Below are 15442 nucleotides of genomic sequence, written 5' to 3' on the forward strand. Positions count from 1 at the left end.
TTAATAAATCAATTTATTATTCCAAATAATAAATTCAACCATTTTCTCCAAAAGTCATCCTATCAAGTTGCTAAGGTGAAGGCAACCCAAAAGGACCATGCTACTATCAAATCAAGTACATACCAATTATAGTTATGGGCTTAAATACCTAATCCAACAATCTCCCACTTGGATAAGTCTAATAACTATAACTGCAAATATGACTTCAAAATTTGGCCAGCAATCATAGCTTTCAAAAGTCGTTGTCGAACTCTAACCCAGTCAGTTGTGTGTCCTTAAGATAAGGGATCATATAATCCTCCGTTCTGCAAGATATCATGTGGACAAAGACATGGAACATAATCATTCTCATTGTCCAACTGTTTGTTTCCCGATTTTTGATTTGTATGATAAAGAACTTAATTGAACACATCAATTCAGTCCTGATCGGGCCCGACACATAAGTCAACACAAAATCATCGAGGGGCCAAGATATCACTTTTACTTCTTAGGATAAAAGGAACGGATAAACTTTGACTTATAAGCTTGTACTATTTACTCATCAAATCATACACGATAATACGTTTTATAACATCAAGTTACTGATGCGTTTACGGATGATCAATGCACAACCAACTCGTAAACAACAACTCATATATATCGGTTTAAAGATTATACGATATTATCATCTCATAATTACTCGTGATAAATTCCATGAAGTAATTCTATGAGCGTAGGTTTAATCCAATACTCAAATCTCCATTTCAGGAGTACTCATGAACGTTGCAGCAAACAATTGCTATGTCTAAACACTTAGACAATATACAAGCCAATTCATGACAGTATTAATTCACTACTTACTTCCAAAGTATGATCGATTGTGGATAGTTTGAATAATCCAATTATTCTGGAAGTAAAACATGCAAAGTTGAAACACAAAATAAACAATTAACAAAATATAGTAAACAATACTCATAAATAAATCTCCATTAATTAATCATCAAATTTCAATTACATTTACATTGTTAAAAGTTTCTAAAATATCTATCGAATCACTAAAACTAATATCGTCCTTTAGACCAATGCTCCTCGCATGCTGAACGTGCTTAATTCTACTCAGACCCTTTGTGAGGGGATCTGCATGATTCTCTTGTGACAATACTCTTTTGACGACGAGTAGTCCTTCTTCAACCCGATGTCTGATGAAGTGGTATTTTCTGTCGATATGCCTGGATCTTTCATGATCCCTTGGTTCCTTGGTTAAGGCTGTTGGGTTTTATACAAACAATCCTATGTGTGCATGCAATCCTAATTTGGATCTATGTTTTCACTATTAGACATACAACTTTATGAACACAAAAAGAAACCCAGCATGCATCTATTATTTTCAAAATTCACAAACAAGAAGATTAAAATACATACCTTTGTTGCTATATAGTAATAACAACTAAATCTTGAAGTTCCTTTGCTCTTGAGAACAAGTACCACAAATGTAGTACCTCTAATGGCTCACAAACATACTAGAGTGGAGGGATGAATATAAGAGAGAGGAGAGAGGGTGGCTTGCTCTAGAAATCGTCTCTTCTAGGGTTTCTCAAGGGTTGGACGAAATCTAGAGCCTAGGGGGTCTATTCATACTTGAGGCTAGCTAGGGTTTCAAGGTGGACACCTTAATCCTTTTGCTTAGGGACTAAGCAAGTCCATGGACCTCCCTTCCTTAGGCCTTGGACGAAAACTCCTAGATCCTTCTAGGATTTTTGGCCCATCCCTAATAAGGGTGATCCAATGGCCCAATGCCTCAACTATCGAATGATTACAAAACAACCCATGTACTTTTAATCAGTTCCTTTAATCCCCAAATTAATTTCTGATTGAATACTAATTAATAATATGATTCCTAATTAATATATTATTTTTATAATATATTAATAAATCATATTTATGCCTCAATTTATTATTATTAATAATAAAATCAGCCTTTCTCCTTAATAGTCATCCCGTCTGGTCACCAGTGTGAAGGCAACCCAAAAGGACCATGCTACAATCGAGTCAAGTACATACCAAATATACTTATGGGCTTAAACACCTAATCCAACAGTCTCCCACTTGGATAAGTCTAATAACTATAATTGCACGTACGACTTCAAAATCCAATTAGCAATTGTAGCTCTCAAGAGCTGTTGTTGAATTATGACACGTCCTTTAGATAAGGGATCCTATATTCCTCCATTCTAGATATCGTATTGACATGAGGCATGGATTATAATCATTCTCTCTTTGTATGTGTTGTTTGCCGATTTCCGATTTATGACGACTGACTAATTGAACAGATCAAATCAGTCCAGGCTTGGCCAAGCGCTTTGGGGTGTCATCACTAAATCATCGAGGGGCCCAAAAAATACCGCTTTTATCCCTCTTAAGGTAAAAGGAACGGATAAACTTCGACTCAAATGCTCGCTTGTACTTACTTATCAAATCACACACAACAATATGTTTTATAACACCAAGTTACTGGTGCGTTTACATATGTCAATGTGCAACCGACTTGTAAACTACAGCTCACATGTCTCCGTTTCAAGAATATAAGATATTATCGTCTCACAATCACCCGTGATAAAATCCATGAAGTGATTCACGTGAGCGCGGGTTTAATCCAATACTCAAATCTTATTTCATGAGCACTCATGAACACTGCAGCAAACTTTTTCTATGTCTAAAACGCTTCAGAAAATCTATAGTCGGATTCATGACAGTCTTGCCTCAATACCTACTTCCAAAGTATGATCGACTGTGGATGGTTTGAATAATCTTATTATTCAGGAAGTCAAAACATGCGAAGTGAAACACAAGAATAATCGAATCCAATATGGCCTCAACACTTTGAGTATAAATAAAACACCTTTTATTTAATCACCATATTGATTACACATTAATCATTGTATAATGTTTCGGATAATCAACTTAATACTTGAATTGAAAAACAATAGTCATCCCATGCTCCAAGCATGCACACCATGTTTACCTATGGTCCTTACTTTGTGAAATATATCAATTGAACACATTTCCAATGATGATCATTTCACAATTACCCATCCTTATCACAAGTGTAAGAATACCAAATTCTTGCTATGTGTTAGATTCTAACATTTTACGCAATGATCCTTTTGTAATGACATAGCACCAAACTCACCAAGACTTTGCCAATGATATTACAACGTGCTCTATTAGAGATTGTTACAGACAACTCCATAGACATGAAGTCTCAAATTCAAAGTACATTCCTTTGAACATCTTTCTTGCATAAAAATTTCTAATCTACATACATCGTTAATATCCAACTCCCATTATGGAAACATTTCCATAATTTCCATATGACAACACATTCTAATTAGAATCCTATCTATTCATAATAATGCCAATATGGTACATTCATTACTATACTTCCAACTGCCCACAAGTGATCAATTGTTGAACCTTAGATTGTACTTGACAGTTGTTTAATTATTTTAGTCATATCCGGTTCTGGTCCTTTTTCCCTCTTAATTCCCTGGGCATTTGCAAAATCAGAACGATCGAATATTACAACACATGTAATCGATCCTATACCCGAAGAATATGGGATACGATACATAATGTCTTACATGCAGACATGATACTTTACCAATCTCTTGCTATAATATTGTTATATATATAGAATTCCCTTATGTTAAATCTTTTCAACATAACATTCATATATGTCCTTTGACTAAATTTGATTAAAATTTCTCAATGTAAGCTTTTAGATTTGAAATGAAGTATAAGTTCCTCTCCCTTAATTATAGAAAAAAAAAACTTTTCAAACTCTACAACTTTGCGAATTGAAACTTTTATTTTCTATACTTAACATTGCTAACTCGCAACATAATAATCATGTTCCCACTAACATGATAATTATCTCTTTACCAGCATAACACTTATGCTCCCACTAGCTTTGACATGTACTCAGAAATCAGCTTGACTTCAAGAAATCAATACTTATTGACTTTCATTACCAAAGTTCATATTTCTGATACGAGATGCTTTGATAAGACTTTATCTAAGCTTCTTAAACTCATACACCTTTAGAAAACTCATATGTGTGTCTAAACGATTTCAGAACTTACAGCAATAAGTCTAAAATGTTCAAACTATTTTCCATTTCTCACAATTCAAACTATGAAGAGGGATGAGATAATCATAATCGAATTCGAGAATGAAAACATCACAATCACTATCTCCTTAAAATCATCCTAGTGAAAGCATTTCCTCACAATCATTTTCATGAAGTGGAGAGAAACCTTATGACACTTAGATTTTTGGTGTATGTGTTCCTCTCCATATGAATTTGCCATAACCATAATCACAAGACAATGTTTCTGTCAAATCCAAAATCTTATGGACTGAACTTGTTCAATCTTAATTTCTTGCCACCTGGTAGCATAAGGGCCTACCATGTCTTCCAAGTTGTTTAAGCAGCTCATCCCTACAGATCAATGTACTTTCCATTGATCAAGGTGCTTTGGCTTTATGCATTCTAATGAGAACTCATATGCACAATCAACTTTAACTGGAATGACACAAAAATAAGAATATGTCAACACGATAGGTTATAAACCTCAAGTCATGTGCTGGTGATAGACAATAAGGTTTATTCTTGATTTGTTCTTCAAACTTTTCAAGATCATTAAGACTCCCACTGACCTCTTGACATATAAGATTCTCTTGTCAAGAAACATTCCTTGACAAACAAATATTTAAGAATTAGTGTGGGTTCTTATCAAGACAAACACTTTTACACAATTGGTCTTAGTTGGTCTTTGTCTTATCCAAGGCATCACAACTTACCAATTTTCAAATGTGCAAGAGTAAGAAAACATTTTTCTATTCCATATTTGATAACTGTTATAAACCTACTAAAGTTATGTCACTCAAGTCACAATTTTGGAGTACGACTCTAAGACTCGATTCTGGAACGAAGTATGACTCATCTTCTTGATTTAAACCATTTCAACAATTCATTATTCCTCTTCTTAGTCATACTAATGCACTAAGGTGTCCTTAGAGGATCAATTGTGATATGGTTTCATAATCATTAAGATAATCATAGAACATGATACTCAAGTACTCTCCCTTCTTTTCAGATTGGAGAAAATTTTATCTTTCTGCCTAGTTGATTCTTCTTATTCGTTCTGCCATTCATTGAAACTTTTCCAATGATTCAGAATTATACTTAATCTTGTAAGTATAACCACATTTACTAACCTTTTAGTAAATCATGATGAATAGTCTTATCGTTCTTTGTGGTGGACCTGACCAATGCACAACATTATGTACTGGAACCTTTAGTCCTTCACTTGACTCACATACTTGTGCGAACAAGGAATTAGCCTTAATTTTATAAAAGATGAAGGTTATCATTCATCATACGATGCAATTCGCATGATTCCAAGTTTCTGTCCAATTGAAATTAGGTGATGAGAATCGTTCCTTATTTGGAAAATTTATGACACTACCACAAATATCATAATTAAGAATCACATCCATTTCAGTATTGCTAACAATAGAAACATACAAACATCAATTTTCACAAATGTCATTGCAAGGATATAAATAATACAAAACCAAAATATATTTTATTTATAAAAATGCGGAAAAACTTGTCCTTACAATCGCAATTACAAATGAAAACTATGTAAATATTCCTAAGAAATCTATCCTAACTCTTCTAAGTAGCAGCTCAAAAATCCGATCTTCAAACCATGCGATCGAAATCCATTTCTTCATGATCAGACTCAACTCACTCTTCCTTTAAGCTTCATTTCTTTTCTTCGATCCTACAAAACATCAAAATGCAATCTTATCACATCATTTACTCAGAATCTACAAATATGAACTTAATAGAGTTAGATAGTGAATTTTACCTGAAGCAGAGTCATACATCTTGACTCTCCCATCTTCGCGATCCTTCAGGTAGATAAGACAGCTTCACATCCAATGCCCATTCTCTTGGCAGTAGAAACAAACGGACTCTTTTGGAATCTCATATTCAGGCTTTCTCTTTACCATCCGGTCAAATGGTATGACCTTGGCCAATCCCTTTCCATTGGGGAGAGAAGACTTTTCTGGACTTCCAATGTTTCCATCGTCAATATCCATGGAAGTTTGGGAAGTTGATCTTCCCAACAAATTTGCTTGATTTGTGCGCCAAATCATTGTTGATTCAACAGCAATAAGCAAATAGGTAAGATCAATGAGGGTCACATCATGGTCCATCATATAGTACTCTCTAATGAACTCACTATATGATTCGAGAAGTTATTGAAGAACCAAGTCACAACCAACTTCCTTGAGACAATGACACCCAAAATTCCCAACTTGTCAATGTGTGACCTCATCTCCAAGACATGTGCACACATAGACTTTCCACTTTCGTGTTGATTTTCCAATAGGGCTTGAGTGACCTTAAACTTTTCAAGTCTTCGAACACGTGGGTCAGGGAGAAGTATTGGAGGAGGTGGAGGAAGTGAAGCATGATTTCCATTTCCACGATCCAATCGTGGAACATCACCTTCAAGTGGAAAGCTTTTTCCAAAGGATTTGGGAAGACCATAGTCATTTGACATCTAAAAAACGGGAGAAAATTCAAGTTAGTTTATAAGAATCCTTGATATAACACCTAAATGAAATATCAAGGCTATAATCCAACACAATATTCTGCAATTAGGAAGAGGGATGCCGTAATCCAATTGCAAAATATTTGAAGGTAGGTAAATGACGATTTACCAATTTTCACCATGAAAAACGAAAAGAAAATTAGGTTTTAAATGTTTTGAAACTCCTAGATTTTTTAATATTCATTGAACTTTTCAATGGTATGTTTAATCTCGATTATGCCCTTCAAGTTTGTGACTGGGATGCCGAGGATCACAAACAAGGTGTGAATAACCATGCAAATTAGCTTTGTACTCTCGAAGACGTATATCACCTAATTAATGTGTCGGTTAACCACACACGCTCCATTGATCTATGATAATGTGCGAGTTACCCATTGTCATCCTTCATTGGTCCCATATTAGTGTGTCAGATAACCACACACGCTCCACTAACGACCAACAAGGTGCAATGTGCAATTTCATGGATTAGCACCAAATTAACATTTTTCATAAAGTAACTAAGATTTGGGAATTTATAAAGGTGTTTAGTTACTTTGTATTTCATTATACTTATAATGGTAAGTTGTATCCTATCCTACCTGTTCGGCTAACGACCCTCCACTGGTCAAGGGTGTAGTGGGTAAGAGTGGATACCCAATGGCGGTCATTTTATAGGCCGCTTCCTTGAACACCTCTTATAGACCAGCTTCGTGAATGAGGTCTACTAACAGTAATACTGACATTTATCTATACATATATAATATTAAAATTTTAATTCTATATAGTATAAGGGTGTATTTTAAACATTTCAAAATACTAGGGTTTTAATCAAATTTAAAATTTTCGAAAATTAATACTTTTTAATTTTAAAATCTTAAATATCAAAACTTTGATTTAATAATTATCCAAAATTAAACAATTAATTTAAATTATTAAATCTTGAAGGATTGTCCATTAAATTAAACAATTAATTTAACCTAATCCCTTCATCCCCTAAAATTCGAAAATTTAGGATGAGATAATTCAAAGATCTTTAATTATCTATTTAAACAACTAAAGGGATAATTACGAAAGATGGCATTATCCTAATCCTAAAATCTTGGAATCTTATCTTGGGGAGTAAGGCATTTTCGAAAACCCTAGGGTTAGATAACCCTAATTTCGATCTTGATGCCAAAGGAAAGGGTTCATGAAACCCCAACAAATTTCGAAAACTAGGGTTTTGAAACCCTAATTTCGAAAATCCAAGCCCTAAGGTTTATTTGCCATAAACCCTAATTTGTCAAATTCATACTTTTGTATCAAATCTAATTGAAAAGAACAACCAAAGGCTCTGATACCAATGTTGGGTTTTATACAAACAACCATATGTGTGCATGCAACCCTAATTTGGATATATGTTTTCAATATTAGACATACAGCTTTATGAACACAAAAAGAAACCTAGCATCCATCTATTATTTTTGAAATTCACAACAAGAAGATTAGAATACATACCTTTGTTGCTATATAGTAATAACAACTAAATCTTGAAGTCCCTTTTCTCTTGAGAACAAGTACCACAAATGTAGTACCTCTAATGGCTCACAAACACACTAGAGTGAAAGGATGAATATAAGAGAGAGAGGAGAGATGGTGGCTTGCTCTAGAAATCGTCTCTTCTAGGGTTTCTCAAGGTTTGGACGAAATCTAGAGCCTAGGGGTCTATTTATACTTGAGGCTAGCTAGGGTTTCAGGGTGGAAACTCTAATCCCTTAGCTTAGGGCCTAAACAAGTCCATGGACCTCCTTTCCTTAGGCTTTGGACGAAAACTCCTAGATCCTTCTAGGATTTTCAGCCCATCCCTAATAAGGTTGATCCAATGGCCCAAAGCCTCAACTATAAAATAATTACAAAACAGCCCCTGTACTTTTAATCAGTTCCATTAAGCCCAAAATTAATTCCAAATTATTTTCTGATTAAATACTAATTAATAATATGATTCTTAATTAATATATTATTCTTATAAAATATTAATAAATCATATTTATGCCTCAATTTATTATTCTTAATAATAAAATCAGCCTCTCTCCTCAATAGTTATGCCTCAATTTATTATTTTTTCTAGTATTGTTGCAACAAAGGTTGCTAAAGAGAATTACGGTTGCGTTTTATTAAAACAAAAATAATAATACAACATTATAATTAGAGTATTAGATAACTTTTTTTAAATACAATAGTAATTTTTTATTAAATTTAAAAATGTTGATGGATTAAAAAGAGGTTAACTATTTTTTTCCAACTTAATCCATTTAAATAGATGGGTTAACCAATTGAACTAAATGAGTTGAAAATCTCAACCTAATCCGTTAATTTTAGGTTGGGTTCGGATTAAGTTGACGGATTGAATTGATTTTTATGGGCTCTACAAAAAAAAACATTACATATTTTCAATTTCTTTGTCCTCAACGGTATACCCCCCCCCCCCCCCCCAAACGCCGATTGGCTAAGGCTCGTGTTTCACATGATTCCCTTGTATGCAAAGAGAAAAGAAGAGAGTATTCAATCAGTGTTCTTAGAAAGAGAGTATTCACATCCCCTTACACGCATGAGTATTAGATTAAAACTACGCATAGAAGCTTGTAAACCTATTACACATCTATGCTTATAAACCCACAAAGAGTTTGCACCTTTTCTTATGTGTGACATATTCCTACACCCACTTTATTTGCTAACTTTATTTTCAAATACTCATATTTAAGCATCGATATCTTATTCACACATTTTCCGTTTTGGACACAACATTTATCATTTCAAAGCTCTCACGGAGGAGAACATAACCCGCTAAAGATTAATTATATATATATATATATATATATATATATATATGTGTGTGTGTGTGTGTGTGTGTGTGTGTGTGTCCAAAGTTTGATAAAAATACATATTTTTTTTATTAAAATTTCCAAAAAAAAAATCATATAATTACAACGCTTAAGGCTACATCCATATATTATATCAACTCAACATGCATGACAATACTTTCAAATGGTCAATGTCACATGTCGAAATAAGAGCCACACACAATTATTAACTCAAGTATATTATTTGTAAGAGGACACGATATGGACAACGAAAGTGATGTTATTGATGATGTGACACCTCATAACCCGGTCAAAACAAGATGAACACCGCCCCCTTTCTAGTTAAGGGGGTGTTAAGGCACAACTCGTTGTAACAATGACAACCAAAAACGAAAAATGTGATTGACTGTTGCTTTCATCAACCAATCAAATTCTTTCTTTCTTTCTTCTTTCTCTATCTCCTAACATATTATAACATATGCACATCACCCCTACTTCTAGTTATTGCTATGTTGACATGTGATGTGATAATTTTGGATACTGTAACATTGGATCTATACTCAATGCTCTAAAAGTTAAAGTTAGCATATTTCAACCAAAAAAAAAAAAAACACGAACACAGTAAATTGACTTGTCAATTCAAAAGCTACCTGTCAACTTGAATTTATAATTTAGAATCAATAAATAATAGCTAAAATCCAAAACCGAAGAACACCCTCAAAGAAGGGAAAATATCAATTAGGTCCGGAGGTGTATAATTGTCTATATCTCAAATATAATACTTAAAAGATAAAAGTAATATTTGTAAATGTTACATTATGGCCATTCATATTATAGTTAATTGTCTAATTGATGTTCACACATGTAGCTTCATTTGAAATGTAGTTTTCGTTTATTGTGTAGCAACCGATTTTCTAACATGGACATCTTTAGTATATGTATCAAGTTGGGTAAGCGTGGACACAGATCCCCACCCAAAAGCACTAACAAGGATACCTCTTACATTTAAGAATTTAGGTTACTTTGAATCCAGTCCTAATTGTAAAAGTAGCATTGCTCTTTTTATTGCAACACGTTATTCAAAATACTTAGAAAGACGATATTTTGACCTAACCATAACAAAAGGTTATCACGATATTCCAAAAATTGCACGAACGGTTATCGATTTAGTGAAACTCACTATGTCCATTTCGAGATTCAAACCATTGCATGTGGAATTGCAATTTTTTTTGCATAAAACATCACACGGATTATAAAAATAATTATTCACCGAAATGACTATTTTCGGTGAGTAACATTAGTACCCAAGCAGTTTTCTTTTTTAAGAAATATAGGTAGATGGCTACGAAGCCCGTGAACTCGTGAAGCTACAACGCAAATTACTGATATATATTAATATTTTTTTACAAATAAACTTGCAAGTAAATCATGATTTTGGATATTATATGGGCTACTATTTTACCAGCTATCCTAATGCGATCTACCATTCAAATTGTTAGGTATTTTTTGAACAATTTAAAATCGCTTACAAAAAATGAAATGACTAAATATATACAACAATAAAATTTATTTATCCAAACAAGTCATTAACCCTTCTTTTAATTCAATCCAACACAAAAGATTTCCATCAGGCATGAAAGCGTACAACCACTAAGGGGTCATGGGGTTGTGACGTGTAAGAGTGTTCGTTTGGATGGATCGGTTTGATCCGATCCAATCAAGTTAATCCAAATTAATTTCGGTTTTCAAAACATGTATCCGAACAGTCCAAACTAAATTCAAATGCGATCCGATCCAATTACAATTTGGTTGGATCGGTTTTATAATTCACTTTTCAAAATCAAAACATTTTTAAATGACATATAATTATAATATTACTTAATTTTACACAAGAAATGAAAACAAATTATTTAGTTGTGATTTGAAATTTATAAATAGCTACTAAGAAATATATAGTAGTTAAGTATTATATAGATAGAAAACTTTTGAGAGAAAATGCATATTAATGTTTTTTTATTGGGTGAAAGGTTTTTAACCTATTTGAAAAAATAAATTACATAATTAATAAATAGCTATAGATATATATTATAAATAATAAATGTTGATTCAGTTTTTTTGCACTATTCGGTTCTTATTTTATAAATCAAAATCAATCCAAAATAATAATTCGGTTCTGTTGAAAACCAATCCAAAAATCCGAATATCCGAACCAAATAATCCAATTGGACAATTTGGTTTTATCCAAATAATGAACAACCCTAGTGACGTGGAATCAGTGTTGTCTCGTTGATACCGTGCCCCTAAAATTAGATATTTTAATGTATAAAGCGTAAAATAAATAAATCATTTGTATTTATATCCAAACATAATCAAGTTTCTTCTCTTTTGTACCAAATGATTTTTTTCAAAAAATCTCTATTTCATATCCGAAATGGTTATTTCAAAAAATGTAAAATATCAATGATTTTCAATCAAACGTTACATTTAAGTTATTGTATCATACTAATAACATCAGAATTTATGTCACGCGTGTGTGTGTGTGTGTTTGTGTGTGCGAGCGCATAAATATACATTTAAATAAATAATATGTATTTACATGCAAAAACAAATTACAAAAATACTTTATTTATATTTAAATATATGTTTACTTTTTTGGAAACCGCAGATAAAATTTAAAAGACCACGAGACTAGCAAGTAACTAGCTGAAACAAGAAACAAGTTTATAGTTACATGTTACAACAAAGAAACGGAGAACAATACCAATCAGGCCATTTACAATTTTCATGGTTTTCCCTATATTTATGCCAATAATACGCTAATGAAATTACTTCGTCAGCTACCATGGTGGGGGGTTGTATCAGATTGTTATATATTTTATTGTTCCTCGCCTTCTATATTCGCCGCCATATAAGATAATAAAGTATGGTGGGTAGCGTCTTATGCTTCCTTGAACAATTACCCCATCTTGCACCTAAGTCCAAGAGTTCAGCCACACTTGTAAATTCTTTTTGAGGAATTTGACACCATTTAAAGTGCTATTCAAGTACCGTCGAAGCGAAAGAACATATGGTGAGTACATGGTCTACCGTTTTCCTCACCTGCGTCGCAAAGCTTGCAATAGTTTGAAGGAATTTGAACTCCTCTTTTTGCAAGGGTATCAACTACTAGAATTCCAGTTTTGATCTCCATACATAGCACGACACTTTCAGCGGAACCGTTTTAGCCACTCTATCGGATCACAACCTCTATTAGCGACTTTTGAATCCGTAAGTCTCCTAGCTGACTCTGTTGTGAAATCACCATCTAGGTTGAGCATACACAGAAATTTGACCGGTCCCTGCAGGAAAATATGATTACATAAAAGTGAATTCAGGTTTGTTAGCTGTAATTGGGCTTGAGCGGAAGTAGGTGTATATTTACATGCCCATTTAAAACCATTATCTCCTATCCTTTCATCTATGTAACATGATTTGAGCGATTCAAGTGAATAAAGCACCAAGAATTGAACTTGTAAAGTATTGGATCCAATCCATCTGTGTTTCCAAAAGAGTGTGTTGTTCCCTGAAATGACATGTTGCTTGAAAATGTCATCAGGAGATATGTCTAGGCTGTCGAGGTCATCGAGGGATTTGGTTATGTTTTGCCAGACACCTAGTAAGGTTTTCTTTGCACATTTGTTCCATGGTTTCCTGTTAAGCTTATGCAGTCCTTGAATAACTTTACACCAAAAGGAGTTGTTACCATTCTGAAGTCTCCATAACCATTTGACTAGCAGCGAGATGTTTTTAGATTTGAGTGAACCCACTCCTAGTCCACCTTCGACTTTTGGAGCTAATATCTTTTCCCATGATATCTAATTTATTTTCCTTGTGGTATCCGATCCTCCCCATAGGCAATTTTTTCTTATTTTCTTAAGTTCTAGGATGATGAAAGACGGTGCTTTAAAAGCGAGAGATAATATGTAGGAAGGCTTCCGAGAATTGCTTTAACTAAAGTTAGCCAACCACCAAATGAAAGAGTTTTAGCTTTCCATATCAATAACATAGAATGAAATTTGTCAATAATGGGTTTCCAATGCTTCCTATGCTTCATATTCGCACCAACCGGAACACCGGAAAAGAACCAACCATGTAACCAAGACCACTAACCCTTTTTTTTTCGTTTCATTTGCATCTACACACAAACGAATCACTCTAGATTTATGAAAATTTACTTTTAGTCCTGAGGAGATTTAGAAGCATCTTAATATGCTTGCCAAAATTTTTATATTATTGTATGTCCATTCACCCATAAAGATGGTATTGTCTGCATTTAGTAAGTGGGATATAGTAGGTCCATTATTTGGTATCTTAACACCACAAAATATAGACTTACTGTATGCAGTCTTCATTGCGATATTCAAACCTTCCATAACAATAATAAATAGAAAAGGAGAGAGTGGATCACCCTTTCTGACTTCTTTGGTGATCGGAAATACAAGAATGAGGGGGGGGGGGGCATTCACAAGCACCGAAGCCCGAGTAGAGACAAGACACTCTCGTATCCATGCTCTCCATCTAATTCAAAATCCCATTTTTTCCATGATTGTGTCGAGAAAACCCTAGTTAACTGAGTCAAAGGCTTTCTCAAAGTCAACCTTGAATATGAACATCTTTTTCTTGACCTTTTTTGCCCAGGAGTACAACTCGTTAATAATCTGGGGACCATTAAGAATATTCCTGCCATCCACATACGCTGATTAGACTTCATATTTTACTTTCCCAATAATCGATTTTAATCTTGATGCAAGAGTCTTAGCTATGATTTTGTATGTGCACCCAATGAGGCTTAGCAGTCTATAGTCTCCGAGTGTGACAAGATCTTTTATCTTCTGGATAAGTGTGATGAAGGAGGAGTTACAACCTTTAGAGATCATCCATGTTTCTTCAAAGTTTTTGATACACCTGATCACATCATCATTTATTACTTCCCATTGATATTTGAGAAGTTTAAAAGTAAAACCATCCGGTTCCGGTGCTTTTTCATTATCACAGTCAAATACTGCCAATTTTATTTCTTCCCCTATAAAGTTTCTTTCCAACATCATGCAATCTTGAGGTTCTAGATTTCTAAACATTTCATTGATGAACTTCGGACGATTTGGCCATTTATCTTGGAATTTGGAACCAAAAATCGATGTACTTCATTTTTTATGAAGCCATGATCGGTAATCCATGAACCATCGATAACCAATCCATGGATTTTATTCTTGTAGTAATTATTTTTTAGAACTCTATGGAAGAACATCGAGTTTTCATCTCCATCAACAATTCATTTGACTCTTTCTTTTTGTTGCAAATCCAATTTTCTAATCCTCTCAAAATTATTTTAAGTCATCCAGATTTGATTATTAGTTTCTCATGATCATTTAAACTCCATGACTCAACGACTAGGTCTAGATCGCTTAACACCTTTTTCAGTGAATTCAACTCAGTTTTCTCCTTTGCTAATTCATTGGTTCTCCAAGTTTTCAAGGCTCCCTTGAGGTGCTTTAATTTAGCTAACAAATACATATCAGGTATACCAAAACCGGAGAAGGAAGACCATGCATGCTTGAATAAGGAGTCAAATCCATCTTTGATCATTCATGAATTGAAGAATCGAAAGTGTGGAGGACCAAAATATATGTTTATTCTTTGAACAATCTATGTAAATATATGTATCTTTTGAATAAATTATAAAAGTTAATGGTAAAATGTGTACGAAAAAAATAGTTACTAAATTTATACAAAAAATATTAGTGACTAAATTTCTACAAAAGAAATGTTTAGTGAATTAATATATAGATTGAAATATATAATGGACGGTTATAATGGTGTTTTTTGAATAATTTGAAAAAGTTAAATGATAGATCAACAACAACATAAATTTAATAATTAAGTGTATACAAAATATAAAATTGATTACCCTTA

This window comes from Lactuca serriola, chromosome 1 (genome assembly GCF_051521515.1).
Source record: "Lactuca serriola cultivar US96UC23 chromosome 1, Lser_US96UC23_V15, whole genome shotgun sequence".
NCBI classification, from domain to species: Eukaryota; Viridiplantae; Streptophyta; class Magnoliopsida; order Asterales; family Asteraceae; genus Lactuca; species Lactuca serriola.